Below are 17528 nucleotides of genomic sequence, written 5' to 3'. Positions count from 1 at the left end.
AGTAACAGATTATCAGCTGCTGATTTGTTTAGTAACAAATTATCTGTTGCTGAATGTGTAAATGAGCAATGGATATTCCATTGCTAATGACCGTTGCTGATCAACAACGAAAACTTTGTTGCTGATCTGTTGCTGATTAGCAACGGAAATTTTGTTGCTAATCCGTTCCTGATTTGTCCAATGAGTATTTTTAATTTTTTTAATTATTTTTCCCATCTATTGATTTTTTTTAATTATTTGTGGCTATTTAAAAAATCATAGATAAATATATAAAGAACATAAATTAATACTAGAAATTATTTTATCAAAAATAATAAGTCAAATAAAAATAAATTTCACAATAAATTTCTAAATCTCATCAAACTTACATCAAAATAGATAAGTCACAATTTAATAAATATATTCTATCATAAAGGTGGTGGTCGGGGTGGTGATGGAAACGAACCAAAACAATGTTGACCATCATTAGGTGGGACTGGTATATGGTGGTTGAGGCCTCGGTTGATATACTGGATAAGACAAGGGATACATCTGTGGAGCCACATGTGACGGCATAGATGAAGTCATAGGTGTCGACATACCTTGGTTCATATTTGATGCCTAAGCTTGGTATCCCATATTAATAAGAAATTTGTTTATTGAAGTCATCTCCTGTTGTAGTGATAAAATATGACCATCTCTTTCTTTTATTTGCTCTTTTAATGCCTGAATTGATGAGCTAGGAGGTGTTGACTCCATCGTATAGGATTGTGATGAAGCACTCGTACTAACCATGGATTTCAGCATACTAGGTGCACCATATATTCTACCATTTGTAACTTCTCCTATAGCCACACACCAAGCTGCTCCATCAAATGAAGGATGATTTTTCCAATCAGTTCCTTATCTTGAAATCATCTCTTTTTTGTAATTCTCCTACAATAAAATTAAATATAATAATAAATTCATTTTAATTTTAAATAATAATTAAATTACATAAAAAAATACTTACAACAACTTTTTTAGACTTGTTATCTATGAAGGTTTCAGGTTTCTTGGCACTCTAATGCAACACCGAAAACACATCATCCCATAGAGGTTCTTTTCCACCTGCTTTTTCTTGCTATCAACAAACAAAAAATATTAGACAATATAAATATAAAAATTTGAAGTCCATTATAACAAATATAAAACAATCATCACCATGCTAGTTCAATATGATGCAAATGACACCGTACCTCCAGAATGAGTCCATCTGTTTTAGTTAGCCGATTATTTCTTGCAGATTTTGATCTCCTTTAAAATTAAAGGATGGACCAAATTTCTTTAATCATTTGATTCCAATTGTCATTGTTTATCAAAACTGGACCTTTATTAATGCAATCTATAATATTTGTGGTATTTCTGTCTGACATAACTCTCTTACGAGCTTGTGTCAACTGCTGGTTCAAAGCAATTCTTGTCTTATCTTCCCAAATTTTACAAACAATTCGTTCATCATCCTCAGAATATATATATATATATATATATATATATATATATATATATATATATATATATAAACAAAGCTCAACATAGTTGTTAACTAGCCTATAAAATTACAATCACACAATCAGTAAAAAAAAAAGAACATATATTTTTGGTATATACCTTTCTATTTCTTAATATATTCCTAAAATAGAATTAATTTACATGATCTAACCTAATTAATGTCATTAGAGATGTAAAAAAAAAATTATATATTAATTTATATTTTCAATCAATGAAATGGTCAAACAAACTTAATGCCTTAACTGGAAATTCCGTTAATTGTATCTAAGAGGTTCGTAGTTTATTTTGGTCTTCACTTCCATAAAAAACTATTTTTACTACATTAATACTCCTTGCATCTAAGATATGGTGTGCATGGAAAAAAAGAATGTAACATCCTCATATATAATGTCATGAAATTTCAAACATTTCATTACTAATGTCAAGTATTGAATAATATATCTAAAATTATGAATTTTTTAAAAAAATTTCGGCAGAGTTTCCTCTAATTTTATTGGTACCAAGTTATCGACAATACTTTTATTATATGTCATTACAACTTCCATCTTGATCCAATCATCCTGGATCACATCTCATTCATCAAACAATCTTTGAACACTTAATTATACTTATCAGTATATTCAAGTCTCATAATATCAATTAATAAGTCAACATAAAAGTATTACTAAAACAATTTGAAAGATAATCAATTTCATCACTACAAGTTCATCAATTTAAAAATATATAATAAACTCCTTAAAGAGTTCATCCAATTGAATCAACTTTTTCTCAATTGTGTCATGGTCCTTTAAAATTTGACCTTAAAATAAGTTCGATCTCATGCCCACACGATGAGTTATTGAAGCTTTAAAAAAATGACAAAAATTCATTAAAATAATAAAGCTTAAAAAATAATTATAAAACACAATAATCTTATAAATTTCAACTTATTCTGTTGTTCCATATGAATGAAGCTCTCTGTTTTTTTTTTTGTAATTGGATCCTTATATGTGTCAAAACCCTGCTTTTGAACTCATTGCTCATGATGCAATGGAGAAGATGTTGAACCGTGGATTGATGGGATGTCATCTCAATCCTCTGAATCTCTAACATTACAATTGTCTCCCTCATCACCTAATCCTCTTGCATTAACATCATCTTTCTCATCTTTGTCTTCATCATCATCATTATCACTATCTATTCTTTTATATTGTTATCCTCTATCTTAATCAGGGAATCCCAACACTGCCATATCATTGCCCACCCAAAAATAAAATTAGAAAATAATCATTTAACAGGCTGATTAAATTTACATAAAAATCAACAGAGACTTTTTTTTAACAAAAAAAAACTGGGATGAACAATTACACTCTATTTCAGTTACTAAATTTACATATAAAGATAGAAAATGCTATACTGATCCCAAGTCAACAACCATGCTAAACTGTCATGATAAGTAAAAAAAGAATAACTGATGCAAGTCGCAAGATTTGGATCGAGTAAAACCTGCAGGTCATGTTTTCTTTCACTTCTTAAATTGCCTTCATAATTGGTAAAATTGCTCAGATAACGCACCATGAAGAAACAAAATATTAAAATGCATGGTTCTTGTCTTCCCTTGTTTCAAATAATGAAAATCAACATAACTACGTACCAGTTAAAAAAAAATACCTTCGAAAATTAATTAAATAAAAAAATCAAATTAACTAATTATAAAATCCAAAAAATATTTTATCCTGTTCAATTTCAATTTTAAAAATTTAAAATTGATTCAGTCAAAATTAAATCTAATATAAAAAAATTTAAAATATTAATATTTTTATTAACCCAAAATCAAACCCATATTCCCATAATCTACCCTTGGAAAACTTTTTCCTTATCTCTTGTTATTTCTATTATGATCCCAAATCAAAACCAAAAACACCCTGAATCTCTCTCTCTCTCTCTCTCTAAACTACTGTATAGAAGAAGTTTGGCATGCAAAAGTAAACTTTCCAAACTTTGTATGGAAGAAGTTGGGAAGCTTTGCTGGGAAGTCAACTTTCATAGTTTTTACCATGGATTATGCACAAACTCTGCCATCCTTCTCATGATACATTACCCATATTTCTTCTCTGAAAAACAACACATATACACCCAGCAAAACAAAAAAAACCAAAATCCTATGAAAAGTCTCACTACTTAACCAAACAACAATTAATGGAATCATCACAGAACCATGAAGATCAAGAACACTGCTTAAAAATTAGAAATATTAGCATGTAATGACAGTCATATTTAACAAATAATTTGCAATAGATCTATAAAATTATTCTATAAAATTAGTTAATAAAACAATATATATTCTCTCTAAACTACAAACATAATCTCTCAAATATGAGTTTTTTATTATACCTGCTATCTTAATTTTTCACACCACGTTTGTTCCCTGCAAGATGGAAATGTTGGAAGCGTAAATTAACTAAATAAGAAGTTAAGAAAATGACAAATTATGTTTATGAAAAATAACACATGATAGAGATAGGTTTCTGGAGAAGGAATAGGAAGGGAGATATGAGTTAATTACGTTTCCGGAGAAGCATAGAAAGGGACATATGGGTTCTTCCGGAGAATGAAGAAATTTTACCTGTGTGGGGTTCTTTTTTGTTTTCAAGGTATAGATAGACCAATAAATAATTAACACGTAATTATTATTTATTGTTTTTTTTGTAAAAGTTAAAATTTAATTTTTTTTATCAGTGATCATATTAGCAACAATAAATTCATTGGTGATTCTTAATATATTAATTTATTTTTTAGTATCTGAATTTTTATTGCTAAATTCATTGCTAATATTATATATATATATATATATATATATATATATATATATATATATATATATATAATCCGTTGTTAATCTATTGCTAAAATTACGTCTACATTATTTTGATGCTAACATTCAATGCTAATTACCCTTCTTTTTAGTAGTGGATGAATCTGCTGGTATGGCTGTTGACAAAGGGTCTTTTGTAACCAAGAGAAATTGATGAGATAACTAATGGCAGAAATAAATTTTTATTTATTTCAAGTTATACAATTAAATTCTCATAATTAACAACAACATAACTTTTTATTTATTTATTTCAAGTTTCACCAAATATCTACAAAAAGAAAATCAATGGCGGTTTCAAGTGGTGGAGCTAGGATATGAAATTTAAGGTGCCACTTGATTTAAGGTGCTGTCAAAAGTCTATCTCTGTAATGAGTTGATCTATAAAACACCCGCGATTGATGGACAAGAATTCACCCCCAGCTTGGTATTGCGATTCATGCAAGGATGGAGTAAATTTTAATTTTTTTATTTAAAATTAATTTTTTTTTATTTTCAATGGTTTTGATTTACTAATATTAAAAATAATTTTTAAAAAATAAAAAAATATATTATTTTGATGTATTTCCAAACAAAAATCATTTTAAAAAACAATTACTACCACACTTTCAAATATTTTCTTCAACACTAGAAAGTTTGAATATGGATATGTGAGTTATGATACTATAAATTTAATATTAAAACGACCCATATTAATAATTTACTTATATAATACGATAAATCAAATAATTGATATTATCACATATATCATAATCCTTAACTGTTTTGGTAAATTTAATGTAAGAAAAAATATCAAAATATGAGCCTTTTAGCATTATGTTTTTAGGTTATAGTTTGCTAGTAGAGTTTGATTTGAGTTAGAAATGCAAATGAATCATTTATATTTTATTGAATTATTTCAATATGGTACAGTGTACTAGCTCATGTCTTCTTCTTCTTCTTTTGGTTTCTTATCAATTTTAATACATATTATTAATTTTATATAATTGATTTCATTACATATTGAATAATAAAATAGTTAAATTATTAATAAAATACTAAAAGGTATAGTTAAATTATTGTAGTAATGCCCACAAAATATTATTTATTGGGATAGTGTGTTTTTCGCTTTTGCTTTTTTTGTTAAGTTTTTTTTTTCTTTTTAGTTTAACCCTTCAACAACTCAATTTTTTTTTAATTTTTTTTTAATTTCATCCTTTAATACTAGGTTGTTTTGGGAATTGTACTTTGTAATGTTTTTTTATTTTTTTTCAGTTGGGTTATATATCGGTCTCATATAATTGATTTGTTTTTTCGATTTCAACCTTTAACATTAGATTTGTTGAAAGTAAGGCTTTATAAAAAAAAATTTGATTTGTTTTAAATTAATTTATCTTGATCTCACGATTTATATCATAGATTTAACATGTTAAGCTAGCGGACTCAAGCCATTTTTTTAACTACTTTTTCTAATTGATTTTTTTTCCGATTTCATCCTTTAACATTGAGGTTGGTTGGAAATTGAATTTGATAGGTTTACCCAGGTTAACTTTGTTCAATTTCACCTTCCAATAACTCAATCTTTTTTTATTTAGTTTTTTTTTTAATTTTATCTTTCAAAATTAGACTGTTTGGAAATTGGACTTCGTTATTTTATTTTTTCGATTTGCTTTATGTGGAGTTATCCTAATCTCATAGATTTAGTTATTTTTTTCTCGATTCCAACATTCGACATTGAATCTTTTGCAAATGGAGATTTGTAATTTTTTTTATTTTCTTTTTATGAAGCTATCTTGATTTCATTACCTATGTGGTGGGTTTAACAAGTTAACCATAGTTGACTTACGTCGTTTTTTTTATCCTTTTTAATAGATTTTATTTTCGATTTCATCGTTCAACATTGAATTTGTTGGAAATTGGACTTCATGATTGTTTTAATTTGATTTTTATGGGGTTATCCCATTATCATGAACCGAGTTATAGATAAGTTAACTTGAGTTAACTCGAGTGTTTTTTTATCCTTTTTTTTAATATTGTTTTTAATTTCACTCTTCAACATTGGGTTGATTATGAATTGACCCTTATAATTTATCTTGATCTGCATTCTATAGGGTAATCATAGTCTTATGATCTAGATCATAGATTTAACATGTTAACATAGGTCAATCTAATGTATTATCATCTCAATATTAAAAAAGAATGTCATCTAATACGTTGTTGCATTAATATTTTAAAAAGATGTCGCCCAATATGCATCATATTTTGAGTTCATGATTATTTTTTTTATTAGAAAACACATCAACAATGCTTGAACATTTTTTTTACATAAAAATAAAAATGATCCATTCTGAAGAACAACATGGGCCAATGATCTAGTTCATATACTAATAATCACGTAAAGAAAATTTATTATAATTAAAAATATATTATAAAAAATTACTAGATAAAACATTTTTGTAATCCATGGAAGCCATTTTTTTATTTTCATCCTAAAACTTTTGTTTTCTAATTGTAACCTTCTAGACCCAAATTAATGGCCAATTTACTAAAATTTATTAGGAAAGAAAAAAAATTCAACAAAAATGGATTAAAGTGTAAAACAAGGAGAAATCCCTAGATCAATCTCAAATTTGCTAGAAAATTTTTTGTTTAGTCCTATACTTTCCTTTTTCTGACTTTGTAGTCCCTTTGGATTTTGCAATTTTAGTTTTGGTCTAAAAGTTTATTTTCTTAACATTTCAGTAATTTAAGAGAGGAAATAGAAAGTTGCCTGAAATGAGAGAGAAAGTTGGCAAATGATCACTTTTCAATGGCAAAACTTACAGTTCTTGGTGTCAATTAGTTCTATTCGATGAAAAAAGTTTGATGATGATATTTTTTTTCTATAAACATGCCTTTAAAATAGATCAAAGTTGCTCTCATTAATGAGAGAAGGTCTATAATTCTTCCACTTCTCAAAGTTATCTAACTTGATATATCTCTAGTGTTCAAGGATATTCAGTAACTAATTTTGAAAGTTTTCTTAGTTCTAAAATGATCTTTAATAGGCAGCAACATAATTTTTAAATATGACAAAGATTCTTTTAATGCTCCAAAATCTTTTTCTTACAAAAATTTCTTATTTATCCTAGCTACACAAGGAAATGAGAGCTTGTGGTAATTAATGGCATGATATTTTAGGATTTTCCATATTCTACAAGGAAACTAAGGGGCGACAACTATTACAAAGATTTTCATGCTTATTTAGGAGAGTTAAAGTCGGTTTTAGGCTGATTTTTTCTATTATGCAATTTTATTCTAATAAGAATATTTTTTATTCTATCATTGAATTGGGCTAAAATTTTGCCAAAAATTTTGAGAGGTCTTGTTTTATATTGAGTTTAAATTTTAGATCAATCAGAATTGAGTAAGTTTTTACAATAAGGTTTAGAAGCTATTGTATGAGAATTGCATTATTTTCCTACTTGATTTACAATTTTTTTTCCCTATTTGGACTAGTAATCTTTTATTATTTTTTCAGAATTTTCTAGGATTTTTTTTACTTATTATAAATAAGGTTATTTAGCTTTTATTTAGGTTTGCTTTATAACCATAGATTAATGAATAAAATTGGTGTATTTCTTGAAGCAACACGTTTTTCTCTTTATTTAAACGAAGAACAATTAAACTTATCAAAGTATAACAAACTTTGATTTTAGAGTAATATTGATTGTGTGTGAGAGAGGATACTCACATTCTTTAGTTCTCTAACGTATTGAATTTGACTTATCAAAAACAACTGTCTTTGTAACAATCTTCATTATATTTCTCATTCATGATTCACTAAACATTGGGTTAGGGGTTCATATTTCAATAGTGTTGGTGCCTCATTTCGAGATAATTGTCGTGTTACACTCTTTTATTAAATCTGATTTTTAACTTCTTGGGATTGTATCAATCTTACTTGTGAGTTTCTGGATCTTTATATTTACAGGGCTCGCATCACTCTTTTAATTTATTTGTTTAATTCCTTTTCATTAATTATTTCTATTGAATTAACTTTGTTTTTAAATAATGATTGGTTATATATATATATATATATATATATATATATATATATATTTCAAAGAGATTAGTTTGATTTCTCTTAAATTGTTTCTCTTATATTTCACAAGAATTAGTTGTATTTGTATATAATCATTTGTTATTAGCAATAACAATAAGCTGTTAAGATTAAATGAATGAAAAATTTTTAAGATAAAAAGGATAGTTGGTGTGTATAGGAAAATTAAAAACAATTGTGTTTAGAGAATTACACATTTTTTCCCTTATATTTATTTTGTACATATCCTGACATATATATAGCATTACATTAACAACTTCTAACAGGTATATTGGTGTAGCTGGTAATAGCTGTAGACTTTGGATTCACAGGATCATATCTTCCAGTCATTTATCTGTTGCTGCATTCACGAAGGATTGCGATCTATTGAAGTTGTTGCTGCTGCAATCACGAGAGGATTAGATTCCTGATCTTCATAGGATTGTTTGGTGTAATCTTTTACAGTTCCTATTACTTCATTCACGAGTGGATCAGTATCTTCACCCTTGAATTTAGTAACCATTACTTGATCTTCTGCACGCCCCCTCAATCTAGAAGGTAGGTCACAAACATTCAGATTGCGTTGAACCTGTCTGAATTTTACTAGTGAGATTTGGTACGTGCATCGGCTAACTGATCTTTGCTGGAGATAAATTGAACCACGAGTTCTTTGTTGCAAACTTGGTTGCGGACGAAATGAACATCAATGTCGATGTGTTTAGTTCTTGCATGAAATTTAGGATTGGATGTGAGGTATGTTGCACCAATATTATCACACGACAAAGTTGGGCTATGCTGCGGGGGCAGACCAAGTTTATGAAGTATAGATTTAAACCAGATGAGTTCTGTAGCAGCATTGACAATTTCTTTGTACTCAGCTTCTGTACTACTGCGGGCTACTGTAGGTTGTTGTTTACAACTCCAAGAAATTAAGTTGGAACCCATGTAAATACAATAAGCACCCACTGATCTGCTATCATCTCTTTCTACGGCCCAGCCAAAATTAGAGAATGCCTGCAAGTTGAAATCAACATTTCTGGTGATGAACAAACCTATTGAAATTGAGTGCTTGAGGTAGCGGAGTATACTCTTGACGGCCAGCCAATGAGTGTCCAGAGGATTGTGCATAAACTTGCTAACTTTATGAATAGCAAATGCTAAATCAGGTCTCATAAAAGCCAAATACTGCATGCTGCCTACTATACTGTGATAAAGGCTGATAACTTCAAATAGAGCACCATTAGTAGAATTAAGTCGATAATTGGAGGCCATTGGATTGGTGCAAGGCTTAGCATTTTCCATCTTGCTTCTTTTAAACAAATTAACAATATATTTGTGTTGAGTCAAGTATATGTTATTTGTGCACCAAAGTGCTTCAACACCAAGAAAATAAGCAAGACTGCCTAAATCTTTGACAACAAATGTGGTTTGTAGAGAATGGATGATATTATTTATGGCAGATGCACTTGAACCAGTTATTAATATATCATCAACATATATAAGAATGTAGATCACAAAATTAAATTTTTGAAGCACAAAGAGAGATGTATCTGCCTTACTTTCATTGAACCCTAGGGACCGGAGCTTGGTTGAAAGTTTGGAGAACCAAGAGTGGGGAGCTTGGCATAAACCATAAAGGGACTTGTGCAGTTTGCACACATGGTTTGGATACTGAGGATGAACATAGCCTTGTGGTTGCATCATAAACACAGTTTCATGCAGGTCACTGTGCAAGAAAACATTTTGCACATCTAACTGTTTGGTAGGCTAATTGTAGGTTATTGCAATAGAGATGACTAACCGAATAGTGGCATGTTTGATGATTGGACTGAATGTTTCAAAGAAATCAACCCTCTCTTGCTGGTGAAATCTTTTAGCTACTAATTGAGCCTTATAACGCTCAATGGTTCCATCGACATCCAACAATATTTGTATATGTGGGAGGTGAGACCAAGGACCATGTTCCATTGTGAATTAATGCAAAGAATTCTTTGTTCAAGACCTCTCGCCAATGCACAGATTTGGAGGCTTGACTGTATGATGTTGGTTCTGTTGTTGTGGAAACATGTGCTGTTGTTAATGCTTTCGGTAATGGATAGCGAATGAAGTTATCACTTGATTGTCTAGGGCGATGAATATTATTCTTGGACCTTATGACCATAGAGTGAATGTTTGTAGGAATTGACAATGTATCAACATGTGGAACTGTAGTCGTAGCTAGAGAAACAGTGGGAGACAGAGCTGGTTCTGTTTCTGTAGAGTGTGCTGGAGGCGGAGCTTGATCTATGTCTGCAGAAATCAACATAATAGGTGCAGGTGGTGTGCATGTAGAAATATGGTTAGGTCGCAAATTTGTGGGACATGGGGATAGTGGCACAATAATTTGGTGAGGTAGAGAAACAGACGTGGAAGGAGAAATTTTATTACTCACAAAGACAATGTTTTGTGACTAAGGGAAGAGAGATCTAGACACTGGTACCCTTGATGACAAAGACTATAACCAATGAAAATACAGGTTTTTGATTTGAAATTGAGTTTATTCTTGTTATGTGGTCTTAAGTTTGGCCAGCAGGCACAACCAAACACACGCAGAAAACGATAGTTAGGGATCCTACTATAAAGAATTTTGAAATGGGACTTGCATTGTAAAACAAGTGTTGGAAGTTTGTTTATGATATAGGTAGCGGTTTGAAACGCATCTTCCCAATATATCATAGATAAATGCGAATGAGCTAATAGGCTCAAACCAATTTCGACAATGTGTCAATGTTTGCGTTCAATAGAGCCATTTTGTTGGTGAGTGTGTGGGCAAGCTAGGCGATAATTGATACCATTTTGGTGAAAATAAGTTTTTAGTCGTCGATACTCTCCACCCTAGTCTGATTGAATTGCTTTTATTTTCCTGTCAAACTATTTTTCAACATATGTTTGAAAATTTAAAAAGACATGTTCAACATCAGATTTAAGTTTAATAGGAAATAACCAAAGAAACTTGGAATAATTATCAAGAAAGCTAACGTAATATTTAGCACTTGTTGTGGAAGGCATTGATACAGGTCCCCACACATCGGTGAAAATTAAATTCAAAGGGTGCAAAGAAATAGAAGTAGAAGTTTTAAAAAGCAAATCATGGCTTTTTGCAATTTGACATTCAGGGCACACATTGTGTGTTTTATTTTTCTCTACGGGAAAAAGAAGGATGGATAAAACTTGATTGACCACTGGAGCAGATGTATGGCCAAGTCTATGATGTCACTCATAGGACCAAACACAAGAAAAGGCTTGAGGAAGACTGGATGTATTGGTGAATTGATAGACTCCATCATGAAGATAGCCTCGATGAAGGACATTCCCCAAGTAATCTTTCACAAGAAAATAATATGAGTGAAACTCAAAATACACGTTATTGTCAACACAAAACTGGTGCACTGACAGTAAATTCTTATGTATTTCAGGAACAAGAAGAACATGATCAAGAACAAAGGTAGAAGAGGGAGTGGAAATTGTGGAAGACCCAGTTTTTGAGGTATGTAAACCTTGGCCATTTTCTACTTGCACACTGTCTGCACCAGCATAGACGAATTTCTGAAGAGTCAAATTATTAGCATCATTGGTAAAATGATGTGTGGCTCATGTATCTGCATGTCATGCAGAGTCCCACGGATTCTTGGAACGATTATGTGTAGCGAACTTTATTGGTAAACGATTATCCTGTATCTGCTTCCTGGTAAGATAAATCAAAACAAAAATAGCATTTCTTAGCAGAATGTCCAATCTTATCACATATCTGGCAAACAACAGATGGTTGATCATGATTTTTGTTATTGGAATTATAACCATCATGATTAGCACGCCCCCTGTCACGAAAGCCACCACGCCTTGGAAGGTTGTATTATCGATATGCAATATTTACAAAAAGGTTGCTGGCTGACAGGGGTGAGTTAATGCCTTGACAAGCAAGATTCAGAAGTTAGTAATAGAGAATAAATTTCCTCAAGAGTAATGTCATCAGTACATGCTGATATGGAGGCCACAAAGCTGTCATATTCATAGTTGAGTCCTACAAGAATATATGTTATAATATCATCATGATTCAATGGTTGTCCAGCAACGACTAATTCATCAGTAAGCCTTTTGATGTAATGAAAATAATCAGTGGCTGTCTTGCTGCCTTTCGTTGCAGTTGCAAGTTGTGTGCGGATTTGCAGAATGCGCGCATGAGACTGAGAGGAGAAGGTATCATCCAACGCATTCCATATAGCCTTGAAAGTTGTATAAGTGACAACTTGAGCAAGAATCGGCTTAGATAGAGAAGTCATAAGAGTGCTGAGAATGAGATTATCTTGACAAACCCATTAAGAGTAGGCTGAATTTAGACGTTCAAAAACAATAGAAGTTTCAGGGTGAGTAACAGAGATGATTTTAGGTGGTTTGGGAATGCTACCATCTATATAACCAAACAGATCTTATCCTCTGAAATATGGTACAAGCTGTGCTTTCCAGAAAAGGAAGTTGTCATGGTTGAGTTTGACAGTAGCAACAGAAGGTATGGAGATGACAAAAGGGTGTGGTGGAGTTGCGGGAGAATTTGAGGAAGACATTTAGAAGTTAGTCTTTTTGTGGCTCTGATACCATATAGGAATATTAAAAACAATCGTGTTTAGAGAATTACACATTTTCTCTTATATATATAGCATTACATTAACAACTTCTAACGGGTATATTGGTGTAGCTGGTAACAGCTGTAGACTTTGGATTCACAGGATCATATCTTCCAGTCATTTATCTGCTGTTGCATTCACGGAGGATTGCAATCTGTTGAAGTTGTTGCTGCTGCAATCATTGGAGGATCAGATTTCTGATCTTCATAGGATTGTTTGGTGTAATCTTTTGCAATTCCTGTTATTGCATTCACGGGTGGATTAGTATCTTCACCCTTGAATTCAGTAACCATTACTTGATATTCTACAGTGTGAAACATTTGCATGCGTATCAATCTTTTATTTCTCATTAGAAAAAAAAAATTATGTTAATAATTGAACTTTATAATTTGTTTCGATTTGATCTCTATAGGAATTAATACTATGATTTCAAATAAATATCCTAACATTTGGTTGTTGCTCAATTTCTTGAGCATCTATTTTTTATTATATAATTAAATAAAAAATTATTTCATAAAAAAAGTTATTAAACCCAGTAGAATCCATGATCTAGGTCACAAGTTTAGGGAGTTAATCTAGGTGTATCCAACATGTTGCCGACTAATGTTAAGAAAAAAAAAATGTCTTCTTAATCTTTTTTTTTTTAATTCAAATCATATTTTTACTAATCATCTAGGTTACTTATGGACCTATCAAGTCAACTATGTCATGTCATGGCAACTCTCAAAGAGTTTGATTTGAAACTTCCAGGGCAAGTAATCAGATCAAGAGATTTCAAGATTGACTCCTAGATCAAGTTTAATGATATTATCAAAGAGTTTTTCATATTATATATATATATATATATATATATATATATATATATATTAGTTCTTTTTTTTTTGTCCAACTCGTAGTGTATTGTGTGCTTGTTATCTAGTTGTTCCATAAACATTTAGGAATTAGTACCGATTTATAAAGGCGTAATTGAATAATCATATAACTATAGGGATTAAATCAACTTTGGGGAAGTCCATCTCTGCCCGTGGTGGTGTAGAATCTTTAGATTGCTAGAACTTGTTGTCACATGTGCCTAAGCTCGTGAATCTCATGATCATATATAGTTCTTCATGGATGGACTAATCAGTATAAAATTTTTCAAGGTTACTTAGATGAAATTTATCAGAAAAAAAAAGTAGGAGAAGGCAACCCAATTAGATAAAGGAAACATGACTCTGGACCAGCAGATTCCATGTGAGATGAAGTAAGAGGATGATGATAAGATGAAAAAAGAAATAAATATATAATTATATATGTTTGGTAAAGATTAATAAGATAAAATAATTATTTTTATATAATGTCTAGATGAATAAAACAAAACAAAAAATTCATAGTTTTCAATTCCGAAAAAAAGAGAGGTCAGATTAAAGTGATTTTAAAAGGATCATAAGAAACTAAGAAAGTGGTAGAAAGAGGAGAACATGTTAATAATATGGATAGGTAGCTCCAAGTAGTCAAAGGATGCCAATGGCGGCCTTTGACGAGATACTAATCAAAAATCTCTTTTTATGTATAAACTATTAAATTATCAATGAAATGGACTACAAGTCAAAGATCTTTTTCTGTCCTGCAAGGTTGTCACTACATGCTTGCATGTTGCTCATCACGGATCGATTGTCTGTGTGTCCTTTTTTAAAAAGAAATATTTTATTTATTTATTTTAAATTATGCTAAATTTTAAACACACATGCTAAATTGTTGATGTACCACCTACCCTACTGCATTTAATAATTTTAATTATTGAAACTTATATTGGTATTTATATTAGCAGTCCATATATATATAATTATGAATAGAAACAGTCTATTTGAAAAATTCTTGCAACTCTTAGGGTGGATTTCTATACATTTATCAACGACCATCTATTATTTATATTAAATCTATATAAAATAATGATGATAATATGTATTAATTAATAATGTTAACTAAATAATTTATAAAAATATTGATTTAGTTCAAACTTATTCAATCTATTCTAATAGTACTCTTAATTCATTATTAATTATCTATATAAATTCAAATTTCTACATATTTACTGAAAATTTCAACTAAGTAATAAAATTGACAAAATATAAAACAGACCCATTAAATAAGTTATTATTTATTTCATCACAAAATATCTAAGTCATGTATTTATTATGTTTTTGGTTTAGGTTTTTATTTTGTTATTTTTTTATTTTTCAGAACAGTAAAAATCAATTACCAATATTTATGAACATTAAAAAGATGGTATAAATGGAGGTGGAAAGGGAGAAAAATCTCATGGAGATCTATAAGAGGAGATAATGACTGGACATGTATGCTATCATATCCTCTCCTCCCATTGCTTTCTTTTTTGTTTTTCATGCTTTGCCTCCATTTCAACCCCCAAAGCACTAGTCCGTTATTCAACCAACTACTCAATAGCTCGTGATGGGTGACTCGTGCTAAATTGTGAATTTCCTATGGTTGAGACACTAAAATTTGACCTCATATTCAGGGTCGTAGTCATAGAAAATACCATAAATCCTATTCCTATCAGGTCCATCGATTGCTCTAGTCACCAACAACAGCTCCAAATCATTTTCCGGATAGATTGAAGGGTCTTGTATTTGACATGCATGCTAGTGTTATATTGTTCCTAGAAAAGAAAATAAACAAGTTAAAGATATGGATAAAAAACACTAGTCCAAATTAAGTACAAAAGGAAGCGAGTTGCCTATATGCTTGCTAATGGAATTATAAGTCTCATTGTTATTGTTCAAGGACCCACCCCATTAGCATCTCCTAAAACCCTACAACATAAAGAACTCTAAATATTTCTCCTAGTTGCTCTTAGTGATGTGGGGAGGTATACAATCCTTATCCTTCAACTTCTCAAAGTCATCTAACTCGATATATCTCCTAGCATAGATATACGTGCCATACCAGAAATCACGCAAGTTTGGTTTATATATATATATATATATATATATATATATATATATATATATATATATTACAATTTAACAAAAAGTTTCAAACTTCACATATTAAAATTTACCTAGTTTCACCGTGATTTTTCCATAATTTTCTTGCCATCCTAGAGTTTGCCTCGTCGCATTAATTTTTTTTCTTGTAATCATTTTCATGAAATAATTAGTTTTAGATTTGAAAAACAACTTTTATTCAAAAAAAAAAAGCATTGATTATATATGTATTAACCTTAAAGTCCCTCTATCAAGCCTCAACCATGGGTATTTATTCAGGAAGCTCTTTAAGTTGGCTCTATTGAAACAAATGAACTTCCATTGAAGATTTCATCATTGATGTTATCATTCACACAACTTTTATATTTACAAACCTGAAAATCAATTAATTAATAGTTGACTATATAAACACATGATCATTAATTTAATGGTGTGTTTAAATTAAACAAATTTTCTTACATGCTTAAATTCAGCTTCCATTCCACTATTAACATGCCAGAATATAAGTCTTTAGCAGATGGGACGCCAAATCTCCAACTTGTAGTCAACGAGCTTGTGTCATTATAATGTGCATTAGGTGTTTGTTCATGAATTACACTTTAATGCACTATAGGTTCAGGAACACTACTACTTGAAGATGCACAACCACACCATTTTGACCCTAAGCTTTTCCTTAACATCTAAAAAATATAACTAAATAATTAAGAATATTCAATTAAATTATCAATCTATGGTTTATGATTTTTTATGGTTTATGCTTTCCTCGACAATAAAACCCAATAATTAATTGAAATTATAGTTTTTGTGTAGACATATGACAGTCATGACTTTTCATTCCATATAATATGTATATATATAAAGCAAAGGTGACTTTGGACTTTTTCACTCATAACTCATCATTAAGTAACTCCATATTCTAATAGTCACAAAACAAAGTTACATTCATTCTTGTTTTTATATTGTCCTCCCCCCCCCCCCCCTAAATGTCCATTACCATGTTAAGAATGTTTACAAACATATTCTTCTCAATATATATAACATCTCAATTATAACATAAGACATTAGTCTTTCAATAGAAAAACTCTTAAAAAACACTTTACTTTACCCATTATGGATTACACCAAAATCAAAAAACTTTTGCTTATCAGATTAAAAATTAAATACAATGTCCTCCCTCATATTGCTAGACGACATCATAAAATTCTTCACTTGACAATATTGAAGGTGCAACATCTATTTTAGCTTTACCTCTCAAAAAATTCTTTTTATCTTTTCGTATTCATGATGATTTGGCAAGAACCTCCGATAATAATAATTTTTTTTTACCCTATTCATTAAGTTAAAGTCTTTATTGTTTTTCATATAATAAGAATAAGCTGATTTTTTATGTGTGTGTTATCCTAGAATTATTATATGCACAAGAAAATCAAGTCCACATG

The 17528-nt window shown here is 30.2% G+C and overlaps 1 non-coding gene across 1 annotated transcript; it reads right to left on the bottom strand.

The window, feature by feature from the left end:
* Positions 1 to 12402: 12402 nt before the first annotated feature.
* On the bottom strand, positions 12403 to 12541 carry LOC133668860 (small nucleolar RNA Z247). The gene has a single exon (XR_009833814.1). It is a non-coding gene; the product is annotated as a small nucleolar RNA Z247 (small nucleolar RNA).
* Between the last annotated feature and the right edge of the window lie 4987 nt (positions 12542 to 17528).

The sequence above is a fragment of the Populus nigra genome, chromosome 11 (assembly GCF_951802175.1).
Source record: "Populus nigra chromosome 11, ddPopNigr1.1, whole genome shotgun sequence".
NCBI classification, from domain to species: Eukaryota; Viridiplantae; Streptophyta; class Magnoliopsida; order Malpighiales; family Salicaceae; genus Populus; species Populus nigra.
The sequence above is the reverse complement of the archived record's forward strand: the minus strand, read 5'-3'. Positions and strand labels throughout refer to the sequence as shown.